The following is a 6,069-nucleotide window of genomic DNA, read 5'->3' as shown; positions in this document are numbered from 1 at the left end:
AATTTGGAAAGTCAGTACCTGTGAAGTTCTGTGTTTGGGCGATGGGCACAGCTTGTATTTGCCCTTGATTACACATGGCAATACTTTCCCCAGAAGCATCTACCATTTCACCCCTAATTTCATCACTGTCTTTCTCTGCGATTGCAGGAATATTAATTTGAGTACCCCATTGTTGTAAAAGATCCCTTCCCCATAAATTTATAGGTATGTCAGCCACACAGGGTCTCAGCTTCCCTGTTTGCCCTTCTGGTCCCACACACTTAATCCACCAGACATTTTGTCTTATTTGAGATAATTTACCAATTCTATAAACTGTGTATAAACCTTCTGAAGTAGCCAATCTGGCTTCCAATACTTTTGAGAAAGGATCGTGACATCTGCTCCTATATCCACCAAACCTTCTATTTCAACACCATTCATTTGTACCATTAATTTAGGTCTCTGGTCATTAACCATTGTTTGCCAGAACACACATCTTCCAGTACTCCCAAATGCACCTGTTCTTTCTACCGTGCTTTGCCCTTGATGTAAGGAAACAGTAACAGCTGAGCAATTCTATCCCCTGCATTAATTTGCATCTTCTTCTTTACATATGCCATGACTTTCATTTCTTCCTTACAATCCCCACTCATAATACTGGGATGCACAATAAAGCCTTGAGAAGTTAATCTATTTCTTCCCAAGATTATTCCTATTGTCTTTGAAGGTAAACACCAGTGGTTATTTTGTGACTTTCAACCTGTGAGGATAGTATAAAAGATTTATCTGAGGCCAGATCCAAAGCTCCTCTGCCTTCAGTAGCATGGATTAAATCATCAATACCTAGTTTTGTTTTCCTGCAAGTTTGTTAGCTCCTGGCTGACCAAAGAAAGACTGCTCATATAGTTTGCTGCAGGGCCTGGAGCTAACAGGCCCCTCCTTTCATTTCCCAATGGCAAGAGATTACCTTGTAATCTCTCTTGGATTGACAATCCCTAGACCAATGTTTTCCCTTCTCACAGCATCTACAATACTCTGGAAGTCTTGGCATATCATCACCATCGCAGCCAGAAGCTCCTTGTACTCATTTCTGTGAGTACCATTTACTCCAAAGTCAGTGCACCTGCTATTTTTAGGTCTGGAACTTCTAACCTTATAGTTTCTTTGTAAATGGCCCAATTTACCACAATTACAGCACAAGGTGTTTTGATATCTGAGACCTTTAGCTATAGCTTGTCCTATTATGTTGTTTTGAAGCTCCTGAGAACTAATATTAACTGTCTCTCTTACTCATTCATCTAATGGGGCCCCTCATGCTTTTTTTTTTTTTTTTTTAATTCAAAGTTATTTTACTCCTGTGCACACAAGAGAATTTATGGCACTAGAGCAGACGCTGTGGATGACTTATATTTCCAATTGGATGGGAGCACCCACTTAGTCTTATAGTAATGGGCCAACCGATGAATTCTGCTATCAGAATCAGGCAAAATTTAGCATCCTTATCCTTTCTGTTCCTCTCAAGGTGCTTGCAGACAGCAACTGCTTTCTTAATCAAGTAGTAGAGGTCCTCCGGGAGATCAGGGGCAAGGCCTTTGGACTTAAGGGTTCTCAAGATTTTGTTACCAGTCACAAAACGGACCTGTGCCACACCACGTGAGTCCCTCAGGGTCACACCTATCTGGGAGGGGGTCAGGCCTTTCTTCGCTAGTTTGTAAATCTGTTCCTTCATGTCATCAGATGTCAACTTCAGCCATGTGGGGACGCTACAGTGGTAGGGCAGCGCCAACTGGGACAGGCTCTTCCCGGGAGTGTGCATGTGACCCATGATGGCGGAGGTCTAGCAGCAAAGCCCCTCGTGCTTTTAATGGTCTAATTGCTCTCTGACATTCAGTGTTTGCATTCTCATGCGCCATGATCAGTGTCACTGCCTGTCTGGTCTCAGGATCTGGTATGGCTCTATCTAGAGCTGAACCCAATCTCTGTAAGAATTCTGTGAAGGCTTCTCCAGGGCCTGGAAATACCTTAGGAAATGAAGTGGTTCCAGGCTCCTCAGCCATGTCCCAAGCTCTTAAGGCTGCAACACGACACTGTTCAATTACTGCATCTTCAGATCGGGTTTGTTCTCTTACGTCAGCATAACGCCCTTCACCAAGCAGTTGATCTTTAACATTTATCCCCCTTGTCATATTTTGTTGTTCTATTCTTGCGGCTTCATTTCTCCACCACGATAGCCACTGTAACTGTTGAGCAGCTTCTAACACAGCTGACACCAGTTCCTTCCAATCTTGGGGAATAAATCCATGCTGCGTATCCCAGTTACTTAACATTTGTTTAACAAAAGATGTATGCATTCCAACCATACAATAGCCTCTTTAAAAATGCTTTAAATCTAGAATATCTCCTGGACGCTATGCCATCTCACCATGAGCCTCACCACCATCATTAGGGATTTGTTGCACAAAGACTGGAAAAGCTGGTGGTGTCTGTGCAGCCCTAGAGAATTCCTCTATCAGAGCACTTGTCTCCAAAGCCCTTTTGGCCTGTCTGCTTTCCCATCCCTTTAGAATCTTTACAATCTCTCCGGCTTCCCATTTTTTCTGTTTCCTTCCCCACGCTGGTGCTTTCTGGACACCTGGCGTGTGGAGCAGGGCTGGATGGCAATTGTGGGAAACACTGGCTCTCAGTTACCAGGTGTTTTCCCTTTACCAACAGCGCTTTTTGCTTTCCAAATGCTTCAACCTTTACCTGAAATTTTTCTAGTTGTACAGCCAACTCTGCAATCCTTTCCAGAATAATAGAATTTAGTGACCCTTCTGGTTTTCGTACCTTCAGTCTTTCTTCCAATCTTTTTAAAAATGTAATACAGTAAAAAGACAAAGAAAAAAAATTCCCTCTGGGTATTAAGGAGGAAAGAACTTTGCAAGCAGCTGTGATTTTGCTGACACCCCGAAACAGCATCTCGATAGCTTCAAACGTGCATCTTCCTCCACAACATTAGAAATTAAGTTACCCATCATGCCCAAAGCACATTGGGCGCCACCTGTAGGCTTCAACCTTTTCCAAACTTACTTTATTTGAGGTTCTTTAATGTTTATACCTCCCTTCCAACCCACCTACCCTAGATAGAAGAGGAGGGGAAAAAAAAAAAAAAGGCTAATGGGAACAGAAGAAATAGATCTTTTTGGACTCAGTTCCCGGGAGTGATTCCCCTGGCATAGTCAGCAGGATTTCAGCAGATCAGCAATTCAACCAAAGTTGCTTGCTGCCAGAACCCCTAACAGCAGCCGGAACCCAAAGACCTGAAGTGTTCTCTAGAACGGTCACACACACACACACACACACACACACACACACACACACACACACATCCTCTCAGAGTCTGTACTAAGACATGCTTCAGCTGGCAAAAACCAAGCCCCCACACAAGATGGTTCATCTTCTAGTGGATAAACATCACCTGTTCTCTCACAAGTCTGTTCCTCATCCCATACTTGGAATTAAAACAAGAACATGTTTACATCCACAATCAGGCCTGTACTTCAAACCCGTCATCTCTTAAGTCCTTTAGAAGAAAAGGGTTTATCTGTGTACATGTATGCCTGTGTGAGTTTGTGTGCACTGCATGCATGCAGGAGTTCAGAGAAGTCAGAATGTGACCTGTCATTTGAGTGCTGGGACCCAAACCCAAGTCCTCTGCAAGAGTCAGTGCTCAAAACTGCTAGGTCTTCTCTCCAGTCCCTTTTAGGTCCTTTTATGGTGGTGGCCATGCAACATCTGCAAGGAACCACGAGTGACTGCTTCACTAATGTGACTCTACATGTCAAGGCCCATCGAAACACCTTCCCACTTGGCAAGGACCTATGGTGACTTTTGGTGGCCTCTGTGCTTATTGCCTAGATCATGTGTTAACCTAGATCACCTCCTTGCTTCCGCTATGATGTTTATATTCCTAGCAATATTTAGTTTCACTTTGTCACAGGCAAGGCCAGCACCACACAGGCCAAAAGCACCTTGGATGATTCTATGTTTTTCTCAAAATTCCTTAGAGGGCGGGTGTGGTGGTGCACGCCTTTTATCCCAGCACTAGGGAGGCAGAGGCAGGTGGATTGCTGTGAGTTCGAGGCCAGCCTGGTCTACAAAGCTAGTCCTGAACAGCCAAGGCTAACACAGAGAGACCTTGTCTTGAAAAAAAAAAATTCCTTAAGAGGGATAAAACCTCCTGTCTTCCTTCTACCTCTATCAATCTTCCAGATGTGACCATTAATCCTAGGTATTTGGGGGCATGTAATTATATCCATAGAAAAACAGCTACAGTCGCACTGGGTAAGCCTGTGGAGAGCAGTGAGTCCTTCTTGCATAAGTGAGGCACAGGGAGGCTGTGTCTGACCAACAGACACCTAAAAGGGGGCTCTTGAAAACATGGTATCAGAGCTGGGTGATGGTGGCACAAGACTTTAATCCCAGGACTCGGGGCAGTGGTAGGCAGATCTCTGTGAGTTCAGGGCCAGCTTGGCCTACAAATGATGAGTTTCAGGATAGGCAAAACTACACACAGAGAAACCCTGTCTTGAAAAAAAAAAAAGAAAGAAAGAAAGAAAGAAAGAAAGGATAGTATCAGAAATTGAAATTGATGGGTACATATCAGGAAAGGGTGCTTGGTACAATAAGCACATCTCTGTCTGCGATTAAAGTATTATGACAAAGGATGCTATTTGATGACAGAACTACACCCACAAATGGTTCATCTGTCTCACCTTGAACAACTGTGCAACTGTATTTGCTGCCAGCTGGGTGTGTGCTCACATCCACAGGGCATGCCTGACTAGACATTTATATTTGGCTTGCTGAAATTGTGCTTTGTACTGCAAAATATCATCAAGGAGAGGGGGAGGTGTGATTGGCCCGTAGGGAGGAGAGAAGGAGGAAGTGAAACTATTGGGGGAGCATAGCAATGGTGAGGCTTTTGTAATGCTGATATTACACACACACACACACACACACACACACACACACACACACACACTAACCACACGGCTCACAGCCCATTTGCTTGAACACCAACAGGTGGTCCATGTCTTCTTCTCTCTCTCTCTCTCTCTCTCTCTCTCTCTCTCTCTCTCTCTCTCTCTCTCTCTCTCACCAACGCCATACCTCTGTCCTCAGGTTCCAGAACTGGTCACTGGGATTTTTAGACTTTACACTTCCTCAAATTGCCTTTGTAAGTGTGTGTGTGTGTGTGTGTGTGTGTGTGTGTGTGTGTGGTGTGTCCTTGAACATAGAATTGTAATACCTCATTTTTAAAAGCTTCCATCTTTGTAGCGAAAGGCATTTAGGAGTATTCTTTCCCAGTTGGAGACAGTTTTCTCTTGCACCCTCTTGCTTTCTGAGGCCTGCAGCAATAGTCTCCATAGAGTCGCTGTTTCTGCAGCTTCCAGGCACTGCTGAACACCCATGTGCCCTGGGCTGGCATTTCAAAGGTTCTCATAGCTAATTGAATAATAAAGTGTGTTTCCAATAATCTCTTCCTGCTTCTTAACACCATGCCCATAGTCTTACCCAGGTTGTTTTTGTTTGTCACTTAAAAAATAATAATAATGCGAATTCTCTGCACTTGAACAAACACTGAGCTTAACTAAAACACTTCACGTTCTAGCCGGGCATGGTGGAGAATGCCACTTGGGAGGCAGGGGTAGGCGGATTGCTATGAGTTCGAGGCTAGCCTGGTCTATAAAGAGAGTCCAGGACAGCCAAGGATAAACAGAGAAACCCTGTCTCGAAAAAACAAAACAATCCCCCACCCACAAAAAAAAAAATTGTTTCATGTTCTAGTTGCTCAGGTGCACTCTTGAGTGTGTGATCAAACCTGCACGATTGCTCCGCACAAACTATGTAATATTGGGCTTCAGCTAAGTCCATATCTGGCTACACCCCAGCATGATTAGGGGGTATACATGCTTGTGTGTGCACACGGAGGCCAGAGAGCAACACTGGGTGTCATTCCCTACCTTGTTTTCTGAGACAGGCTCTCTCACTACCTTGAGACTTACCAAGTAGTCTCGGCTCCTGACCAGCAAGCTCCAAGCTCCTGCC

The 6,069-nt window shown here is 44.3% G+C and overlaps 1 pseudogene; it reads right to left on the bottom strand.

Annotated features, from left to right (window-relative positions):
- Window positions 1–1,352: 1,352 nt before the first annotated feature.
- On the bottom strand, window positions 1,353–1,804 carry LOC127201807 (40S ribosomal protein S13-like; annotated as a pseudogene).
- Between the last annotated feature and the right edge of the window lie 4,265 nt (window positions 1,805–6,069).

The sequence above is a fragment of the Acomys russatus genome, chromosome 17 (assembly GCF_903995435.1).
Source record: "Acomys russatus chromosome 17, mAcoRus1.1, whole genome shotgun sequence".
Lineage (NCBI taxonomy): Eukaryota > Metazoa > Chordata > Mammalia > Rodentia > Muridae > Acomys > Acomys russatus.
Note: the sequence above shows the minus strand (reverse complement) of the source record. Positions and strands in the feature narration are given on the sequence as shown.